The 22,760-nt window shown below is 44.8% G+C and overlaps 1 protein-coding gene across 3 annotated transcripts in view; it reads left to right on the forward strand.

Annotated features, from left to right (window-relative positions):
* The first annotated feature begins 8,744 nt into the window (after positions 1–8,744).
* LOC139273761 (gastrula zinc finger protein XlCGF57.1-like) overlaps positions 8,745–22,760 on the forward strand; it is a 69,462-nt gene continuing 55,446 nt past the window's right edge. The window contains exons 1-2 of one of the 3 annotated variants that reach the window (XM_070890820.1): positions 8,745–8,761; positions 17,609–18,450. The gene's annotated coding sequence lies outside the window, so the exon portion shown is untranslated. Of the gene's footprint in view, positions 8,762–10,183; positions 10,292–17,608; positions 18,451–22,760 lie in introns of those variants that run through there. The other 2 variants (XM_070890819.1, XM_070890824.1) reach the window with 2 other exon arrangements.

Raw genomic sequence — 22,760 nt, forward strand, 5'->3', positions numbered from 1 at the left:
GGGTCGTATGGCCTACGCCTGCTATTTCTTGTGTTCCTGAGTAAGGATACGGGCAGGAGTGTTTTTGATAAGATTAAGTTTACGGAGAGTACATGGTGTGAGGCCGATCAGGAGAATATTGGAATAGTCCAATGTCATGATAACAGAGGCATGGATGAGGAAGGGGCAGATACCGGCGATGTTATGGAGCTGGAAGTAAGCGTACTCGGTGATTGAGAGAATATGGGTTCAGAAGCTCATCTCGGGGTCAAGTTCAACGCCAATAAATAAATTGCAACTCTCCGTATCTCTATCTCACTATATTAGAATACTACATATCTCTAGTGATCAATTAATCGTAAATGCTTCAATATTAGTAGTTATCAATATATTTTCTTATAATTCTAAATGTTCATGAATGAATAATTGATTCTGTCAGTGATAGGCCGTGCTGGTATTTCAGATTGGTCTGTGCATCGTGATCTCTGAATTGACGACGTGCTTCCGGTTCAATCTTTCCATTGGCTTCCTCACCAGATGGGAAATATTTGAACATTGAGATCTGATGGTGTCGGTGTGAGTTCAGCCCCACCTAATGTACAGAGACGGGTCCATCTGCTGGGCTCTGCCTCAAACTGGAGTCACCTCTTAGATCAAAGCCCTTTACTCTAAAACACACACAAGATTCACTGTGATTGTGTGTTTACAGACAGAAAGTGATCTCACTTCACATCCCATTGCACGACCTCATGCTGGATAATTGTGCTCGGTGGTCAGACTCTCCCAGTCTCATTTCCTGTCTTACCTTGTAACCTGTGTGTACTGTCTACAGGACCGGTGTGTATCTGAGTAAATGGCACTTTCTCTTACCTTTCTCCCCAGTCGATCTATTGAAGCACTTTCAATCGGAAGGGGCTCCCTGGTTGGTGCTCTCACAATCCTGTGCTGGTTCACCTGCTGTTGTTCCTCAGTCCACAATCCCTGTTTCCTTCCAGCTGTGGAACTTTCTCAAAAACTCCGCCATTTACTGGGAGATCTAATTATGACAGATCACAAAATTAGAAGAATATTAATGTTGTGAAGTGGAATGTAGTGTAAAGTGTTTTTCCAACGTTTCAGAAAAGTATATGTCCAGTATTTCTGTTTGATTTTATCCTTTTCCTCAAGATTCCTGAGCCGCCCGTCTGGACTGACAGAAAATCACCAGAATTCTCCCCGGCTTACACGCTGTCTGATATCACTGGGCCCCCAAGTTACACACTGTCTCATCCCACTGGACCCCCGGGTTACAGAGTCTGATCTCATTGAGCCTCCGGATTACACACTGAGCTAACTGGGCCCCCGGGTTACACACCGTCTGATCTCACTGGGCCCCCGGGTAACACACCGTCTGATCTCACTGGGCCCCCGGGTTACACACTGTCTGAGCTCACTGGGTCCCGGGTCACACACTGTCTGATCTCACTGGGCCCCCGGGTTACACATTGTCTGATCTCACCGGGCCCCCGGGTTACATACTGTCTGATCTCACCGGGCCCCCGGGTTACACATTGTCTGAGCTCACTGGGTCCCGGGTCACACACTGTCTGATCTCACTGGGCCCCCGGGTTACACACTGTCTGAGTTCACTGGGCCCCCGGGTCACACACTGTCTGATCTCACTGGGCCCCCGGGTTACACACTGTCTGATCTCACTGGGCCCCCAAGTCACACACTGTCTGATCTCACTGGGCCCCCGGGTTACACACTGTCTGATCTCACTGGGCCCCCGGGTTACACACTGTCTGAGCTCACTGGAAGTTTCAGTCTATCTCCCGCATGTCCCCAAACCCTGAGCTCCGGGGCTGTGTTCAGTCCGGTGTTTTCCCTCACAGACTCACCGCACCCTCCCCGCCCGCCCGCCCGCCGGCCGAGCGCTCTGCCCCGGCCCCAGCCGCCCACCAGTCCGGTTCCCCACATTGTCCAACCGCTCGTTACAGCAAACTGCTCAGCATCCGGGGACTGGGGGTGGGGAGTGCGGAGTGCGGCACCGAGCATGCGCACTGTGGAATTCGCGGCCGACTATTGGTTAAACGAAGCAGATTGCCAGCCACTCCCACCAGTAGGAGCCGGCAGCGCCTCAGAGCCCCGCCCACTGTGTTGAAGGGGCGGGCAGCTCGGGGGGCACGTGGCTCCTGATTTGAAAAGCATTCAACCGCCTCACCATCAGCCGGTCCAGGCAGCGGGCGGTCGAGGGGGTCGTTCAACCTGACTGCCTGCCTCTCTTCCGCTCTTACATCCGGTCCAGGGTGTCCTTGGAGATGGAGCACGCGGTGTCCACCGGTACGCTCGCGGCCTTCCGCGAGAGGTGGGCACCGGAGGGACTGGAGTGCATCATCACGCCCGGCAACCAAATTTTAATTTGATTTTACGTTTTTTAAGTTTAATTTGTTTTAATTGCCGGTGCTTTTAGTGTCCCCCTTCCCTTTTATAGGGGGCACTGGGGAAAATTGTGAATTTAGTGCCCAAAAAAAAAAAAAACCAAAAAAGAAAAACAAAAAAAAAACAAAAAAAAAAAGGGGGGAAAAAAAAGGGCCTTGTAAATGTCTGGAGTGTCACCCAGGTCGGGTGGCACCGTTTAATGTTTTTATGTTTTGCAGGTAAACTTAAAAGAGTTTCAACCGCCTCACCACGCGCCGGCCGGGTGACGTCACATCAGGCGTCGGTGGTGAGGGGCACGACTGCTCGCAGTGCGCCTGCGCCAGACTCCCTACTCTGTCAATCCCTCACTCCTGCAGTATTAACAATAACTTTTCTTTATAGAGCGCCTTTAACGTAGTAAAACGTCCCAAGGCGCTTCACAGTAGTGTTACAGGACACAACACATACATTTAACACAGAGCCACAGAAGCAGAAATTACGGCAGATGACCAAAAGCTGGGTCAAAGAGGTAGGTTTTAAGGAGGGTCTGAAAGTAGGAAAGAGGCGGAGAGGTTTAGGGAGGGAGTTCCAGAGCTCGGGGCCCAGGCAGCTGAAGGGCCGGACACCGATGGTGGAGCGATTATAATCAGGGATGGTCAAAAGGGCAGAATTTGAGGAGTGCAGACATCTTGTGGGCTGCAACAGATTCCAGAGATCGGGAGGGGCGAGGCCCTGGAGTGATTTGTAAAAAGTGATGTGTGATTATTAACAGCAACAACTTTTAACAGTGAGTCTTGTTTATTTTGTTTATTTGTACATGGGACGTGCTGGCAACGGAAGAATGACCATAATATGATAGAATGCTACATTAACTTTGAAAGTGATTTTGTTAAATCCAAAACTAGGATCTTAAATTTAAACAAAGCAAACTTTTTAGGTATGAGGGGTGAGTTGGCTAAGATAGATTAGGAAACTGCATTAAAAGGTATCAAGATAGATAAGCAATGGCTCGCTTTAAGAATGAATACACAATTTGCAACAATTAATACCTTTTAAGGCACAAAACCCCCACAGGAAAGATGGTCCAACCGTGGCTAACAAGTGAAGATAGCTTTAGATCAAAGGAAGAAGCTTATAATGTTGCCAAAAAGAGCAGTAAGCCTGGGGATTTGGAGCATTTTAGCATTCAGCAAAGGAGAACCAAGAAACTGATGAAGAAAGGGAAAATAGAAAATGAGAGTAAACTAGCGAGAGACATAAAAGCAGACAGTAAAAGCTTCTGTAGGTATGTTAAAAAGGAAAAATTAGCAAAAGTAAACATAAGTCCCCTACAGGCTGAGAAATTATAATGGGGAATAAGGAAATGGCGGAGAAATTAAACCAATACTTTGGGCGGAAATTTGCGGTTGGAAGCTTCTTTTGGGTGAACGCATCCGACCAGAATTTAAAAAAAAAAATTGCCTGATGGCTTCAGAGGAACATAGGATTGTGAGTCTGAGTTTCGTAGTGCAGTGTACAGGAACATGTCTTCCAGGTATGTATTCGTATCCTGGGATCACGTGGGCCTGGATCACCAATGAACATCTAGTATTCTCATTGGTAATAATGGGAGCTCCGGTTGTACGAGCTCCCATTGCTATCAACAGCAACAACTTTATTTATATACCGCTTTTAATGTAGTAAAATGTCCCAAGGCACTTCAGTGTTATGAGACAAAGCAAATAAATTTGACACCGAGCCACATAAGAAGAAATTACAGCAGATGACAAAGTTGGCCAAAGAGTAGCTTTAAGGGGCATCTTAAAGGGGGAAAGAAATGTGAGGCAGAGAGGTTTAGGGAGGGAGTTCCAGAGCTTCGGGCCCAGGCAGCTGAAGGCTGTTGAACAGTTCTAATCAGGAATGCTCAAGAGGGCTAATTTTGAAGAACGCAGACATCACATGGCATTATGAGGCTGAAAGAGATTACAGAGATAGGGAGGGGCAAGGCCATGGAGGGATTTGTAAACAAGGATGAGAATTTTGAAATCGAGATGTTGCTTAACTGGGAGCCAATGTAGGTCAGCGGGCACAGGGGTGATGGGTGATCGGGACTTGGTGCAAGTTAGGACATGGGCTGCTGAGTTTTGGATGACCTCAAATTTACATAAGAACATAAGAAATAGGAGCAAAAGTATGGCCATACGGCCCCTCGAGCCTGCTCCGCCATTTAATACGATCATGGCTGATCTGATCATGGACACAAGTCCACTTTCCAGCCCGCTCCCCATAACCCCTTATTGCCTTCTCAGTTAAGAAACTGTCTCTCTCTGTTTTAAATTTATTCAATGTCCCAGTTTTCACAGCTCTCTGAGGCAGTGAATTCTACAGATTTACAACCCTCTGAGAGAAGAAATTTCTCCTCATCTCAGTTTTAAATGAGTGGCCCCTTATTCTAAGGTTATGCCCCCTAGTTCTAGTCTTCCCTATCAGTGGAAACATCCTCTCTGCATCGATCTTGTCAAGCCCCCTCATAATCTTATTCGTTTCGATAAGATCACCTCTCAATCTTCTGAATTCCAATGCATCGAGGCTCAACCTATTCATCCTTTCCTCATAAGTCAGCCCCCTCATCTCCAGAATCAACCTCGTGCACCTTCTCTGAGCAGCCTCCAAAGCAAGTATACCCTTTCATAAATAAGGAAACCAAAACTGTACGCAGTATTCCAGGTGTGGCCTCACCAATAGCCTGTATAACTGTAGCAAGACTTCCCTGCTTTTGTACTCCATCCCCTTTGCAATAAAGGCCAAGATTTCAATGGCCTTCCTGATTACTTGCTGTGCCTGCATACTAACCTTTTGTGTTTCATGCACAAGTACCCCCAGGTCCTGCTGTACTGCAACACTTTGCAATTTTTCTCCATTTATAAAATAACTTGCTCTTTGATTTTTTTTTCTGCTAAAGTGCATGACTTCACAAATTCCATCATTATACTCCATCTGCCAAATTTTTGCCCACTTACTTAGCCTGTCTATATCCTTTTGCAGATTTTTTGTGTCCTCCTCACACATTGCTTTTCCTCCCATCTTTGTATCATCAGCAAACTTGGCTTCGTTACACTTGGTCCTTTCTTCCAAGTTGTTAATATAGATTGTAAATAGTTGGGGTCCCAGCACTGATCCCTGCGGCACGCCACTGGTTACTGATTGCCAACCAGAGCATGAACTATTTATCCAACTCTCTGTTTTCTGTTAGTTAGCCAAGCCTCTATCCATGCTAATATATTACCCTCAACCCCGTGAACTTTTATCTTGTGCAGTAATGTTTTATGTGGCACCTTGTCAAATGCCTTCTGGAAGTCCAAATACATTACATCCACTGGTTCCCCTTAATCCAACCTTCTTGTTACATCCTCAAAGGATTCTAGCAAATTTGTCAAACATTACTTCCCCTTCATATATGCAAATATGTTTGATTAACGTGAAAATATAAATTGTGTTCAACGCCCTACTAGCCTCTCTTTGTCTGTCTCTCTCTCCTCCTAAACTGAGGGACATTTAACAGTGATCTATCCATCCCATCCTCATCACCCAGAGATGACTATCAGAGTGAGCGGCAGAGAGACAGGCATAGTATCAGCCTTAAACACCCTAACTGTGTCTGCATATTAGGGTCAATACTAGTATCACACATTCATGTATAACACCAATGGGGGGAGAGAGCACACACATTATCAGTCTTATACTTGGCATCAGTGTCTCCATATTACGCTCAGTAACAGTGCCTCACTGTCATGTATAGCACCAGAGAGAGAAACAGTGTCTGACATATCAAGAAAGACTGGATCAACTGGGCCTTGTATTCACTGGAGTTCAGAAGAATGAGAAGGGATCTCATAGAAACGTTTAAAATTCTGACGGGTTTATGCAGGTTAGATGGAGGAAGAATGTTCCCAATGTTGGGGAAGTCGAGAGCCAGGGGTCACAGGCTCAGGATAAGGGGTAAGCCATTTAGGACTGAGATGAGGAGAAACTTCTTCATTTAGAGAGTGGTGAACCTGTGGAATTCTCTACCACAGAAAGTTGTTCAGGCCAATTCACTAAATATATTCAAAAAGGAGTTAGCTGTAGTCCTTACTACCAGGGGGATTAAGGGGTATGGCGAGAAAGCAGGAATGGGGTACTGAAGTTACATGTTCAGTCATGAACTCATTGAATGGCGGTGAAGGCTCGAAGGGCCGAATGGCCTACTCCTGCACCTATTTTCTTTGTTTCTATGTGCCAGTGTTGTACTCACAAGTGTGTCCACATCACGTGAAATAACAGTATCCCGCCTTCACAAACAGTACGAGATCGAGAGAGAGAGATCGAGATCGAGGCAGGACGGTGAGACACAGAAACATGCACAGTATCAGTTCCAGACTGACCTGTGAAGTCTGCTTTTATCCTGAAAGTCCCCATTGGAGGGACAGAAGTTAAAGTCTCTCACTGATAATTGTACTACAGACAGACACATTATTAATCCCACACTGCGGGACAGTGTCAGAGAGTGAAAAAAACAACGTCTCACATTTAACCCTCGCTTGCCTGTTGTACTCTCTGCAATCTTGCAGCTCAGGGCCGTTCGGTATTACTCTGACCCAGTGTTTCACTCTGATTAAATTAATCTGGGACTGTGTCTGTCAGATATTAACTCCTGCACGGTCCCAGCAAACACTCCTACTCCCCCGTCCCTCCGATGTTTCTGCAGGATTGCTTTGTGAGGACAGGCTCATGAATGGAAAAACAATGTGCACGGAATGATCCCAAATTGAGCATCTCAAAGGGACTTTAAACAATCTCTGTCCTTGCTCCCCAGGCCCAGTTCCTTTGCTCATATTCTTATTAAAGTGAATTGGGCAAGTTCACTTTGCTGATTATAAGACTGCGCATGTGCGGATCAGCCCCGTCCCTTGAGTGGATTTCCAGGAAGCAGAAGAGCACATGCGCCCTCCCCTCCTCCAGCCCTGCCTGTGAGCACCATTCACTCAGTGAGCGGAAGAAGATGGTTTAAACAACCGGAATGGAGACACCGCGGCCCCGGGGTAAGGCAGCGAGCAGCAGCCTCCTTACAGCAGCACATCGCTTTGGGAGCGTGTCCGCAGATGGGCTCAGAGATCGGCACTGAGTCCGGGGGAAGTTCAGGTGAGTCGGAGGTTGTGTGTAACAGGCGGAGTGGAGCAAGAACTGGTCTCAGTGTGTGGAGTGAGTGGGGGAAGGGAGAGGCCATTCTTGGGCTGTGTGTGGACAGCATGTGTCCCGGGTAAGGGAGACAGAATGGGAAGGATCTGCTGTTTACAATCATTGCTGCTTTCTCCCTGCAAACCAGTAGTGAACGTTCCTGCTTTAGTTCCAGTCTCAGTCTGTTTGTTGTCAGAGACTCTCAAAGCAAGTGCTCTACTCGGAACTCCTTCAACCCAAACGAACCAAAGGTGGGCAGCGGAAACATCACAAGTACACCCTCAAAGCCTCCCTGATAAAGTGCGATATCCCCACTGACACCTGGGAGGCCCTGGCCCAAGACCGTTCTAAGTGGAGGAAGTGCATCCGGGAGTGCACTGAGCACCTCGAGACTCATTGCCAAGAGCCTTCAGAAATCACGCGCAGGCAGCGGAAAGAGAGTGCGGCAAACCAGTCCCGCCCCCCCCACCCCACTTCCCTCAACGACTAAGTGCTCCATCTGTGACAGGGACTCTGGCTCTCGTATTGGACTGTTCAGCAACCAAAGAACTCACTTCAGGAGTGGAAGCAAGTCTTCCTCGATTCCGAGGGACTGCCTATGATGATGATCATTGGACAGTGAGCGGTGGAAGCAGAGCCGGACACAGGATTTATACAAGGAGCATCTATTGCAGGCACTGGGTGAGAAATGTGAAGGACATGTTTTAAACAGCGGCTCTTTGTTTTTGGTTGAACGGTTAGTGCCCTGGGAGAGTAGAGCAGCAATCTGAGCTGTGTAAAAGTCCGTGCTCCAGCGGGTCGTCCCATTCCTGAAGCAGGGCAGGGGTTGAGTTGTGTCTGGATGTCAGTAAATTGCTGTAAATCTGCCCAACACACTTGGTGTGCAGAAGCTGAGTGCTGCAGTACTGCAGTGGAGTCAGACACTGACACTGTTTGTATCGCTGGCTTCCCTTTGTGAATGTTCATAATGATTACTAATTGAACGATTACATTCATCACTTTAGTCTTTTCTACCCCTCTTATTCTTGAATGATCAGAGATACCTTCTCCTCCTACAGGCAAGGAATTGAAGGAACCGGAGCAAATGTGAGGTTTCCACCACCTGAGACATAAGGAACAGTGCAACCAGCTCCTCCTCACACACAGTAGGTACGGTACCTATCACAGTGTGCGGATACACAGACAGGTTGTCCAAATTAAATATGTTTATGGTGCTGAATGGCTTCCTTCTATTCCTGTGTAACAGGCCTGAGGGGGCTGATGGCCACCTCCTGTTGCTAGTGTAACAGACTGGAGATACTGAGTAACCTTCTCGTGTTCTTAATGTAATAAACACGAGGTTCTTAAAGGCTTCCTCTTTCATATGTAACAAGCTCTCGGGGCAGAATGACCTTCCCCTGTACCTATGTATCAGGCTAGAATGGAATGGAATAGAATAGCCTCCTTTAGTTCTTATGTAACAGGTTCCAGGGGCTGAATAACCACTTCTATTCCTGTGTAACAGACTCCAGGGGCTGAATGGCCTCCTCCAGTTCCAATGTAACAAGCTCGAGGGGCTGAATGCCATTCTCCTGTTCCCATGAAACAGTCCCGGGGGATGAATGCCCTTGTCCTATTCCTAATGTAACAGACCTGAGGGGCAGAATTGCTTCCTCCTATTGCTTTCTAACTCCAATGGCTGAATGACTCTCTCCAGTTCCTAATGTAACAGGCTCAAGGAGCAGAATGGCCCTCTCCAGTTCCTAGAACTTTCTCGGAGGGGGTGAATAGCCTCCTCCAGTTCCTACGTAACATGCTTGAGGGTCTGAATGGCCTACTCCTGTTCCGATGTGAAAGGCTCGAGGTGGCTGAATGGCCTCCTCCTGTTCGAAAGTAAAAGGCTCCAGAGGATGAATGGCCTCCTCTATTCCTGTGTAACAGTATCCAGTCGATGCATTGCCACCACTAATTCCTTTTCGCAAGGCTGAGGTGCTGAATGCTCACCTCCTGTTTCAATGCAACAAACACAAGGGCTGAAGGGCCTCCTATTCATTTGTAACAGGTTTGAGGGGCTGAATGGTGTCCATCTATTCCTGTAAAGCAGACTCCAGGGCTGAATGGCCCACTCCAGTTCCTAATGTAACAGAGTCGAGGGGCAGAATGGCTGACTGTTCCTATGTAACAGGATCCAGGGACTGAACGGGCCTCCTCCTGTTCTGTATGTAACACGCTCGAAGGGATGATTTGCCTTTTTTTAATTTGTTCACTGGATGTCGGTGTTGCTGGTAAGGCCAGCATTTATTGCCCATCCCTAATTGCTCTGGAGAAGATGGTGGTGAGCCACCTTCATCAATGGCTGCAGTTCGTGTGATGATGGTACTCCCACAGTACTGTGAGGGAGGGAGTTCTGTTCCTCTAACAAATTCCATGTGCTGAAAGGCCTCCTCAAGTTCCCAGATCCAGGGACTGTTCTTCTCCGTTGTTTTGGAAATAGCATCGGCAGTAAACAGGAGCTCAATACTTCTTGTGCACCAGCTCTCTGATCGGCGCTCCTCGCGCTGATTATGTTTTATCATCTCGCTCAAATGTCCCAAAATGTTGCTTTCTTTTCCATCACCTCTTGGGTTATTAGCCAAGTTTGCATCAAGCAAATCGTGATCTCACCAGTAACAGCACTTTCCCGACTGTTATCCAAGAGGCTGCTTCTGACATTTTCTTCTGCTTAAATGTTAACCACGTAAGTAACTGAAAATCTTCATTTCTACAGCAACAACAAACACTAGCATTTATGTTAGATACAGAGTGAATCGAACACTCACTTACTGTACGACAGACTGACAGATACAGAGTGAATCCCACACTCACTGCATCACTGAGAGATATGGTTTATATTATGCACTAATAACTCGTCTCTACTCCAAATGTTTCTGAATCGCATTCGTCCAATATAATGTGCAAAACTATTGTCTGTTGGGGTCATCTCTGATCTGTAAATTTCACAAATATCGGATAAAACCCACTCTCTCATACCAGAAACTGACAGGTACAGAATAAATCCCACACTCTCATACCAGAAACTAACAGGTACAGAGGAAACACACACTCGCTTACCCCAGAATGAGAGATCCAGAATGAATCCCACATTCACATTGCACAAACTGACATGTAAAGGTAAAAATCCACACTCAGATACCAGAAACTGACACCCCACACATCTACCACAAACTGAGTACAGAAAAAAAAACACAATCACATCCCAGAAACTGACAGGTACATATTAATTCCTACACTCACACAGCAGGAACTGACAAGTACAGAATAAAACCCACATTCACAAAGCAGAAACTGACAGGTACAGAATACAATCAACACCCAGATTCCAGAAACTGACAGGTACAGAATGCAATCCTCACTTAGATACCAGAAAGTGACTGGTACAGATTAAAACCACAGTCACATATCAGAAACTGACAGGTACCGATTCAACCCCATACTCTCATACCGGAATCTGATAGGTACTGAATAAAATCCATACTCCAATCCGAAAAATTGACATACTGGTCAATATCCACTCACATACCAGAAGCTGATGATATAGGTTAAAGGACACACATAACAGAAACTGACAGGTACAGATAAAGATTCGCTTAGATACCAGAAACTGACAGATACAGAATAAAATCTACACTCCCATCAAAACTTGACAGGTACAGAATAAATCCCACATTCACATAGCAGAAACTGACAGGTACAGTATGAAACCCACACCCACGTATCTGAGCAATAATATGCAAGTAAAACCCATACTCGCCTATTGGAAACTGACAGGGAAACACACACGCACCAGAGACTGATGGAACGAGTAGAACAGTTTAGGCACCCTTTCTCCAGTGTCAGGCTCACACACTCGTTTTTTCAATGTGGCCCATTTAATTAGTGACAAAAGCAACTTGTGAAACAATCCCATTTTTGCTAATTTAATTTGTGACAAAAAGATGGTCTGAGCATGCGCTAAATACTCCTCCCCTCCCCACACAGTGTTTAAACTGATAGGAAAGGCCCATGCGAGCTCCCCTCCTCCAGCTCTGTCAGCGGCTGCCGTTTCCTCTGTGCTGGGCTGATGATCGTTGAACTCATCAGGGAGCGGAGATATCCAAGCCCGAGTAAGGAAGCAAACAGCGGCCTCCTTACAGCAGCTCATCACATTGGAATTGTGTCCGCAGATGGGTTTTGAGTCGGGGTAAGTTCAGCGGCAGTCGGGGGCTGTTTGTAAGAGGCAGAGTGGAGTAGGAACTAGTTCTGGAACATGGAGTGAGTGGGGAAAGGGGGAGCCCATTCTCGGGCTGTGTGTGTACGGTGTAAGGTAACAGAGAAAGTAAATCACCTCGCTCTTTCAAATCATTGTTGCTTTCTTTCCCCAAATCAGTAGTGAATGTTCCTGATTCAGTTCCAATCTCACAGTGTCTGTTGTTCTTGGACATTGAACAGTGGAAACACAGCCTGAGAGTGAGGATGTGAGGAGTGTCACAAAGTGCATCTATTGCAGGCACCAGAAGAGGAATGTGATCGGAGACATTTCAAAAATGGGTTATTTTGTTTTGGTGCATTGAATTCTTCAGAACCATGTTGCTGGTGATCGAGCGATACTTTATCGCCCCCTCAGATACATCAGCATCTGGTAACTGTGACATTCTGTTAATGACACAGGCCGTTAACTCTGTTTCAATAGACTGAGAACAATTGTTGTACAGCCCAGGTACCTGTGGTTATATTCCAGGAAGCAATTCAGAATTTTACAGGTAGTCCCATGGAAGCGGGAGATACCAACCTGAATTGTGCCCACCGGGTGGTCCCATTCATAGACCAGTGCTGGGTTTGGGTTGTGTCTGGATGCTGATAACTTTCTATAGAACTGTCCTATACACCTGGTGTGGGGAATCTGAGTGTCGCTGTACTGCAGTGAGATCAGACAATGACACTGTTTGTATCGCAGATTCCTCTCTCCAGATACTTTACTTTATTGAACACAAACACATGAATTATAACTTTATTTTTATATTCTCTCCATTGGCTGTCCATATCATAACTAATAGTGTTTTCCTATTATTATTCTCAGAGCAAAATACTTCACCAAGCCAGAATAAATTTGATCTTTCCTCAACCCGGAACACAAGGAACAGTGCAGGCAGCTCCTTCTCACACACAGAAAGTACATTATCACTCAGAGCGCAGAGACACAGAACTGACCTCAATCATATTGTCACAGGCAGCAGAAGCTGTCAGTCCCACAGTGATCCAAATTCCCAGATTTATATTATGAATCCCACAGTCACTTGGAGCAGTACAATAAAGTGTTGTTTCAAAGTCCAATCATATCGCATTGAAAGGCAGATCCAATTTCACTCCCTTACACACACGAACGGCTAGACACTGACACAGTGTCAATTCACACTCGTGTCTAAACAATGACTCTCAAACCCAACAGCTCACATACAAGAACAGAGAAACGGAGGTAATGGACTGAACCAAATCTCCTTCTGAGACAGTCATCTATAATCGCAAACTATCATCCGCCTACAGCAGGTGGAGAAGGAACCAAATCCAACAGTCACACAGAGCAAGAATAGCTCAGTACAAGAGACTGTCAATTACATAATGAATCTCTCACTCACACACATCACCAGTCTAACAGATACATAATCAATCCCTCACTCACACATCACCAGTCTAACAGATACATAATCAATCCCACACTCTCACACATCACCAGTCGAACAGATACATAATCAATCCCACACTCACACATCACCAGTCTAACAGATACATAATCAATCCCACACTCACACATCACCAGTCTAACAGATACATCATCAATCCCACACTCACACACATCACCAGCCTAACAGATACATCATCAATCCCACACTCAAACAATACCAGAGTCTGAGAGAAACATAATGATTCATATACTCAGACACATTGAATGACAGATTGAGAGAGAATCACAATCGCTTCCAGTACCTGAGATTGACTGACTGACTGACAGTGAAACCCGCACTCCCATACCAGGCCATTACAGCTACAGACAAATACTCACACTCACATACCAGAGACAGATAGTTAGAGAGTGAACTCCACAGTCACTCACCAGAAACTGACAGGTACAGAAAAAAAACACTTTTGCATTCCAGAGATTGATAGATAGAGTAATACCCACACTCACATTCCAGAGACTGATAGCTAGAGTAATACCCACACTCACATTCCAGAGACTGATAGATACAGAGTAATACCAACACTCACACTCCAGAGACTGACAAATACAGACTAAAAACCACACTCCTGTAACAGAATCTTACAGGTACTGATTAAAACTCTTACTCAAATATCAGAAACTGATAGATACAGAATGAAACCCACACTCACTTCTCAGAGACGGACAGATACAGAATAAAACACATATCAGAGAGTGACAGAGCAAAATCAACACTCACCTGAAAGTGACTGACTGATTCAATGTCAAACCCACAATACCACAGCTGTACCAGACACTTAAAGGCACAGAATGAAATCAACATTCATATAATAGCAACTGACGGGTACAGAAAACATACACACATTAACATACCAGTGGCAGACAGGTAGAATGTGGTAAACTGCACACTCACATAACAGAAACTGTGACATATAGAACATAACCCCACTCATAACAGAAACAGACACGTACAGCTAAAAAGTGCCACACTCACACACAAGAGACTGACAGGTACAGTGTGAAATCCACATTCACACACTTGAATAAAACGTTCACATAACAGAAACTGACAGGAGGAAACCCCACATACACATACCATAGACTGACATTCACAGAATAATACCCACACTCACATACCATAGACTGATGGATACAGAGAAAACCCCATACTCACACCAAAGACTAATAGATACAGAGTGAAGATCACACTCACATCCCAGAGAATGACCACTGTAGAGTAAAATCCACACGCTCATAAAAGTGAGTGACAGATAAAGATTAAAACCTGCACTCACATCCCAGAGAGTGAAAGAGTGAAAGATAGACAAAAAGACACAATCATGTTACCGAGATTGATACATACAGATAATACCCAAATACATATACCAGAAACTGACAGATATAGAGAAAAACCACACTCAAATCTCAGATACTGACAGATAAAGAATAAAACTCTCACACACATCCTCGAGAGTGATAGATACAGACTTAAATATGCACTCCCTTACCAGAAACTGGGAGTTATTGTACTGATTGAACACTTACTCATGTAACACAAACTGACAGGTACAGTGTAAAACCCCACACTCCCATTCCTGAAACTGACAGGTACAGCGCTAAAACCCACATTCACATCAGAGAAACTGAAAGTTGCAAAATGAAGCCCCACTCAAAAACCAGAAACAGACAGATACAGACAAAAGCCCACATTACCTGAAACTGACCGAGAGTAAAACCCACACTCGCCTTCCAGAGATTGAAATTTACAGATACAATCCACACATATGCCAGAGACTGAAAGGTAGAGAGTGAAAGCTACACACACACACACACACACACACACACACACACACACACCGGTAACTGACGGATACAGATTACAACCCACACTCACATATCAAACACTGACAAACAAAGAGTAAAACCGCACTCACGAAGAAAATCAACACTCAAATACCAAAAATTTACAGTGCTGGAGGAAAACCCACAATCACAGAGTTGAAACAGACATGAACAGAGTAAAATGCACACTCACATTTCAGAAACCGATGGGTACAGAATACAGCTCGCATTCACATAACAGAAACTGGGATAGAGAAATCGCAAACTAACATACCAGAGACTGACAAGTAGAGTGAAATCCACACACACACACCAAAAACTGTTATATACAGGGTAAAATTTACACTCATATACCAAAGAATGAAAGATACAGAATGAAACCCACACTCACTTACCAGTAATTGACAGGTACAGAGTGAAAACCTCTCTTCCATACCATAAACTTACAGGTATAAAGGAAAAGCCACACTCGCTAACCAAAGACTGACAGATACAGAATAAATACTACACTCACTGGTGGGTGTAGTCTATAGGCCCCCTAACAGTAGCTACACTGTTGGATGGAGTATAAATTAAGAAATAATGGAGGCTTGTAAAAAAGGAACAGGAATAATCATGGGCAATTTTAATCTTCATATTGATTGACCAAATCAAATTGGCCAAGGTAGCCTTGAGGAAGAATTCACAGTGTGTATCCGGGATAATTTCCTTGAACAGTACTTTGCAGAACCAACCAGGGAGCAGGCTATCTTAGATCTGGTACTGTGTGATGAGAACATAAGAAATAGGAGCACGCCATTTGGCCCCTCGAGCCTGCTCTGCCATTTAGTAAGAACGTGGCTGGTCTGATCATGGACTCACCTCCACTTCCCTGTCCGCTCCCCATAATCCTTTATTCCCTTAACGCTCAAAAGTCTGTCTATCTCCACCTTAAGTATATTTAATGGCCCAGCCGCCACAGCTCTCTGGGACAGAGAATTCCACAGATTTACAACCACCTGAGAGAATAAATTCCTCTCATCTCAGTTTTAAATGGGTGACCCCTTATTCTGAAACTATGTCCTATAGTTCTCGTTTCCCCCTATGAGTGGAAATAACCTCATTGCATCTACCTTGTCGAGCCCCCTCATTATCTTTTATGTTTCAATAAGACCGCTTCTCATTCTTCTGAATTGCAATGCGTATAGGCCCAACCTACTCAACCTATCTTCATAATCAACCCCCTCATCTCCGGAATAAACCTAGTGAACCTTCTCTGAACTGCCTCCAATCCTTCCTTAAATACAGAGGTTAAAACTGTATACAATACTCCAGGTGTAACCTCACCAATACCCTGTACAGTTGTAGCAGGACTTCTCTGCTTTTATACTTCAACCCCTTGCAATAAAGGCCAACATTCGATTTGCCTTCCTGATTACTTGCTGTACCTGCATGCTAACTTTTTGTGTTTCATGCACAAGTACCCCCAGGTCCCTCTGCACTGCAGCACTTTGCAATTTTTCTCCATTTAAATAATAATTTGCTTTTTTATTTTTTGCCAAAGTTGACAACCTCACATTTTCCCCACATTATATTAGGGATGGACTCCACTTGGAATGTGCTGGGGCTAGGGTCTTGGCGAACCGAATAACTGCGGCTGCAGAGAGAGCTTTAACTAATCAGGCGGGGGGAGGGGGTGGGGGCAGGGCGCGGTGGGGGGAGGGTTCAGGTGAGCAGAAACCTAAAAGCTTAAAGGACAAGGTGAAGGCAATAGAGCAGGGTAGCATTGGGGGAAATGAAAACCAAAGCGTGACGGGAAGGGACAGAATCTATAAACATAAGAGTGTATCCGGAAACTGGGGCCGTAGCAGGAGCAAAGCCATGCTGACTCTGCTTGACTGAATTATGCTTTTCCAAATGTCCTGCGACAGATGTTAGGGTAACTGGTCTTGTGACACTGTTGTGAAGCGCCTTGAGACATTGTACTATGTTAAAGCTGCTATATAAATAAAAATTATTATTATTAACAAAAGGAAAGCTGCAGGTTTGTGCGTCACCATCACGATTCATCGAGACGTAGAGTGCATGTATGGCCATCTTTGCAGAGGAGCAAAGTGTGGGCGTGGCTACAGGGTCCCACTGAACCCAGCCAGGGTCAGCACCTTCAAGGGAGGAGAGGGGGGAACCAGTGAGTGTAGAACTGAACCCAGCCAGAGGCAGCACCTTCAGGGGAGGTTAGGGGAACCAGTGAGTGTAGAACTGAACCTAGACAAAGTAGATGGTGAAAACTGGGAGCGGAGGACATGTTGTTTTCAGACGTACGATGTGTTTGAATTTCAGGACAGAGAGTGTATGGGACAGGGATTTACAGCTTTGGAGGAACGAGAGAGGAAAGAATGTTCCATGGAATCTAGAATTGTCTGTTTTGAATTTGTGTCTGGTATTTGCAGTAATGATTTTTGTAAACTCCTTTTGCAGGGTATAAGAAGGGCAGGATTTGCAGATGGGAAAATCAAACCAAACATCACGTCAAGATCTGACAGAATAACACGATTCCTCAGGACCTGAATGTCATCAGCCTTTGACTGTGCAAGGAGAAATGTTTGCCTGTTCTGTCTGTGGGAAAAGATTTCAAACATCAGTGTGACTGGAAAAGCACCGAGACACACACCCGAGTGAGAGTGTTCCAGTGCACTGCCTGTTGAAAGAGCTTTAACCAGTTACACAGCCTGAAAAAACATCGCACCATTCACAGCGGTGAGAAACCGTGCACGTGTTGTGTGTGTGGACGAGGCTTCAATTGATCGTCCAACCTGGAGAGACACAAGGATAACCGCACCATGGAGAAACCGTGGGAATGTGGGGACTGTGGGAAGAGATTTAATTACCCTTCAGAGCTGGAAAAACATCAGCGAAGTCACACTGCGAAGAGGCTGTTCATCTGCTCCGTGTGTGGGGATCGATTCACTCAGTCAAGCCACCTGATGGGACACCAACGAATTCACACCGGGGAGAGGCCGTACACTTGCACCGTGTGTGGGGAGGGATTCACTTGTTGTTCCAAGCTTCTAACTCACCAGCGAGTTCACACTGGGAACAGGCTGTTCACCTGCTCTGAATGTGGGGAGGAATTCACTTGTTCATCCAACCTTCTAACTCACCAGCGAGTTCACATTGGGAACAGGCTGTTCACCTGCTCTGTGTGTGGGGAGGGATTCGCTCGGTCATCCCATCTGCTAGTACACTAGCGAGTTCACACGAGGGAGAAGCCGTTCACCTGCTCTGTGTGTGGGAAGGGATACGCTCGGTCATCCAACCTGGTAAGACATCAGCGAGTTCACAAGTGACTGCAGGGTTTGGATTCTGCTGTTACCCTAGACTGAATCGTGTCCATTCTGACAGTTGGGGTTTCTTTCTGCTGATAGTGATTTCACCCTCTAACTGGGCTGGAGTTTAATATTCTGGATATTTGACCAATTAATCAATGGGAAAAGGGTCAGATAAAAATAATTCTAATTGTGTTTGCATCCATACTTAACTCTTTAAAGGGATTCTTCAAATACTGAAAGCTGCATCAAATGGAGCTAAATGTTGTTAACAATTGATAATAAAATGAATTGAATCTGCAGGTTGATTTTGGATTTCTCTGGGAGGTAGCTGGACGTGATGTGCCTTGAAATACCGCTGGTATCCAGTGAATGATGTGGTCCCTCCTATTAACTCCAACTGAGAGGAGCGTGACTGCCCCCTAGAGCAGGAGGAATGAGGGCAGCTCAGGGTCAGACACTGAAAATACTGCACCCCACAGGGGCATCACACACTGTCCCCACCTTGGGGCAGCTCAGAGTCAGACACTGAAAAACTGCATCCCACAGGGACATCACACACTTCCCCCACCCTGGGGCAGATCAGAGGCAGAACATGGAATGGAAAGGGGAGGTTCCAGTTGTTGTGGACCATGTAGGAACCAATGACATAGGTAGTACTAGGAATGAGGTTCTGCTGGAAAAAGATGGAGGTGTTGAGTTTCAAATGAAAAAGCTGAACCTGAAAGGTAATAATCTCTGGATTGTTACCTGAGCCCCATATCAATTGTTACAGGGATAAGAAGATTAGAACAGTAAATGCATGGCTCAAAGAGTGGTGTGGGAGGCAGGGGTTTTTCTTTACGGGCACTGGCACCAGCACTGGGCAAAGAGGGAGCTGTTCCCTTGCCATGGGCTCCACTTGAGCTGGGCAGGAACCAGTGTCCTGGCGAATCGAATAACTAGGACAGTAAACAGGGCTTTAAACTATTGAAGGCTGGGTGGAGAGATCCAGGAAAGTACAGCACGGTTTAGATAGAGAGAAAAAGCAACAAGAGACATGTCAAGGCTCTAGAGCAGAGTTTTGAATAAAAATAAGCAGAGTGGGTCAGGAAGGGACAGAGAGAGTAACAAAGGTAATAGGGCATTACTGACTAAGGAAAAATAGAAAAAAGCCAAAGCTAAAGGCACTATATCTGAGCGCATGAAGTATTTGCAAGAAAATAGATGAATTGATAGCGCAGATAGAAATTAATAGGTTTAATCTGATAACCATTATGGAGCTGTGGTTGCAAAGTGACCACGGTTGAGAACTAAGTATTACGGGATACATAACTTTTAGAAGAGATAGCAAAATTGAAAAGGAGAAGTGGTAGCCCTGATAAAGGATGGGATAAAGAATACTGTCTTAGCTCGGAAAATCAAGGAATAGGAGAAGTTTGGGTGAGGCTTAGAAACAGCAAGGGCAGAAAACATTGGTGGGAGTTGTTTATAGGCCCCTAAACTGTAGTGGTAATGTAAGGCACTGTATAAATCAAGGAATTAGAGGTGCATGTAACAAAGGTAATACAATAATTATGGGGGACTTTAATCTGCATATAGACTGGGCAAACCAAATTTACAGTAATAGTGTGGAGGACGAATTAATGGAAGGTATACAAGATGGTTTTCTAGATCAGTATTTTGAGGAACCAACGAGAGAACAGGCTACTTTTGATCTAGTATTGTGCAACAAGAAAGGATTAATTAATAATCATGTAGGAAAGTTGCCCTTGGGGAAGAGTAGCCATAACATGATAGAATTTTGCATTAAATTTGAAAGTGATTTAGTTAAATCAAAACTATGGTCTTACATCTAAACAAAGGAAACTATGTAGCTATGAGGGGAGAGATGGCTAAGTAGATTGGGAAACTATATCAAAAGGTATGATGGTAGAAAAGGAATGGCTAGCATTTAAAGAATTAAGTTATAATTTACAACAAACATACATTCATTTAAGGTACAAAAACCCCACAGGAATAGTTATCCAACCGTGGCCAACAAGAGAAGTTAAAGATAGTATTAAATGAAAGGAAGATGCTTATAATGTTGCCAAAAAGAGCAGTAAGCCTGGGAAGATTTTAGAATTCAGCAAAGGAGGACCAAGAAATTGATAAAGAAACGGAAACTAGAATATGAGAGTAAACTATCGAGACAAAATAACAGACTGCAAAAGCTTCCATAGGTCTGTGAAAAGGAAAAGATTAGCAAAAGTAAATGTGGGTCCCCTACAGGCTGAGACAGGAGAAATTATAATGGGAAACAATGAAATGGCAGAGAAATTAAATGCATACTTTGTGTCTGTCTTAATGGAAGAAAGCACAAAAAATTTGCCAGCACTACTGGAGAACCCAGGGTCCAGTGAGAATGAAGAACTGAAAGAAATTAGTGTTAGTAAAAAAAAAATGGTACTGGAGAAAATAATGAGACTGAAAGCCAATAAATCATTTGGACCTGATGGCCCACATCCGAGGGTATTGAAAAAGTTAGCTATAGAAATAGTGGATGCATTGGTTGTCACCTTCCAAAATTCCATAGATTCTACAATGGTTCCCGTGGTTTGGAAGGTGGCAAATGTAACTGGACTATTTAAGAAAGGAGGGAGAGAAAACGGTGAACTACAGAGCAGTTAGCCTGACATCAGTAGTAGGGAAAATGCACAATTCTATTATTAAGGATGTGGTAACAGGCACTCCGAGAAAAATAATAAGATTGGGCAGAGTCAACACTGCTTTATGAAAGGGAAATTATGTTTGACAAATCTGAGACTTTTTTGAGGTTGTAACTAGCAGAATAGATAAGGAGGAATCAGTGGATGTGGTGTATTTAGATTTTCAGAAGGCATTCGATAAGGTGTCACACAAGGTTATTGAACAAAATTAGGGCTCAAGGGATTGGGGGTTAATATACTAGCATGGATTGAGGATTGGTTAATGGACTGAAAACAGAGTAGGAATAAACGGTTCATTTTCAGGTTGGCAGGCTGTACTGGTCGGGTACTCCAAGGATGGTGCTTGGGCCTCAGCTATTCACAATATATATCAGTGATTTGGATGAGGGGGCCAAATGTTATACAGTTGGACGTCTCTGGTCCGGCATCCTTGGGACTGGGCCGGTGCCAGACCAGAGAATTTTCCGGAACTCGGGAGGCCAGCTGCTGACAGCAACCCGGACATGTCCTGTGCATGCATGGGGAGAGAAATGGCGGGGAGGGGAGAGAAGCTGCGAGATAGGGAGAGAGCTCAGCCACAGAGACAGAGACAGAGACAGAGACAGAGACAGAGACAGAGACAGAGACAGAGACAGAGACAGAGACAGAGACAGAGACAGAGACAGAGACAGAGACAGAGACAGAGACAGAGACAGAGACAGAGACAGAGACAGAGACAACTGATGCCGGACCAAGGTTGTTTCCAGACGAAAGAGACCCAGACTGGAGAGTACAACCTGTATATCTACATTTGCTAATGATACAAAGCTAGGTGGGAATACAATTTGTGAGGAGGGTACAAAGAGGCTTCAAGGGGATGTCGACAGGCTAAGTTAGTGGGCAAGAACATGATAAATGGAATATAGTGGAGAAATATGAAGATATCCAGTTTGGTAGGAAAAATAGAAAACAGAGGAAGGAGAGGGACCTGGGTACAAAAATCACAAAGTTAACATCAATTAACAAGCAATCAATTAAGAGAGCAAATTGTATGTTGGTCTTTATTACAAGATGATTAAAGTAGAAGAGGAAAGGCTTCTTACTGCAGTTATATAGGGCCCTGGTGAGACCACACCTGGAGTATTGTGTACAGTTTTGATCTCTTTACCTAAAGACGGATATACTTACCATAGAAGGGGTGCAATGAAGGTTCATCAGACTGTTTCAGGGATGGGGGTGATTGTCCTATGAGAGATTGAGTAGACTAGGCCTACATTCTCTACAGTTTAGAAGAATGAAAGGTGATTGCATTGAAACCAGCAAAATTCTTACAGGGTTTGATAGGATAAATGTAGGGAGGATGTTTCCCCAGGCTCAGGAGTCTGGAACCAGGTGCCTTAGTCTCAGAACAAGGGGTCAGCTATTTAGAACTGAGATGAGGAGAAATTTCTTTGCTCAGAAAGTGGTGAATCTTTGGAATTCTCTCTCCCAGAGGGCTGTGGATGTTCAGAAGTTATGTATATTCAAGACAGACATCAATATATTTTTGGATATTAAGGGAATCGAGGGATTATGGGGATAGTGCAGAAAAATGAAGTTGAGGTAGAAGATCAGCCATGATCTCATTGAAGGCTC

This window comes from Pristiophorus japonicus, chromosome 9 (assembly GCF_044704955.1).
Source record: "Pristiophorus japonicus isolate sPriJap1 chromosome 9, sPriJap1.hap1, whole genome shotgun sequence".
NCBI classification, from domain to species: domain Eukaryota; kingdom Metazoa; phylum Chordata; class Chondrichthyes; family Pristiophoridae; genus Pristiophorus; species Pristiophorus japonicus.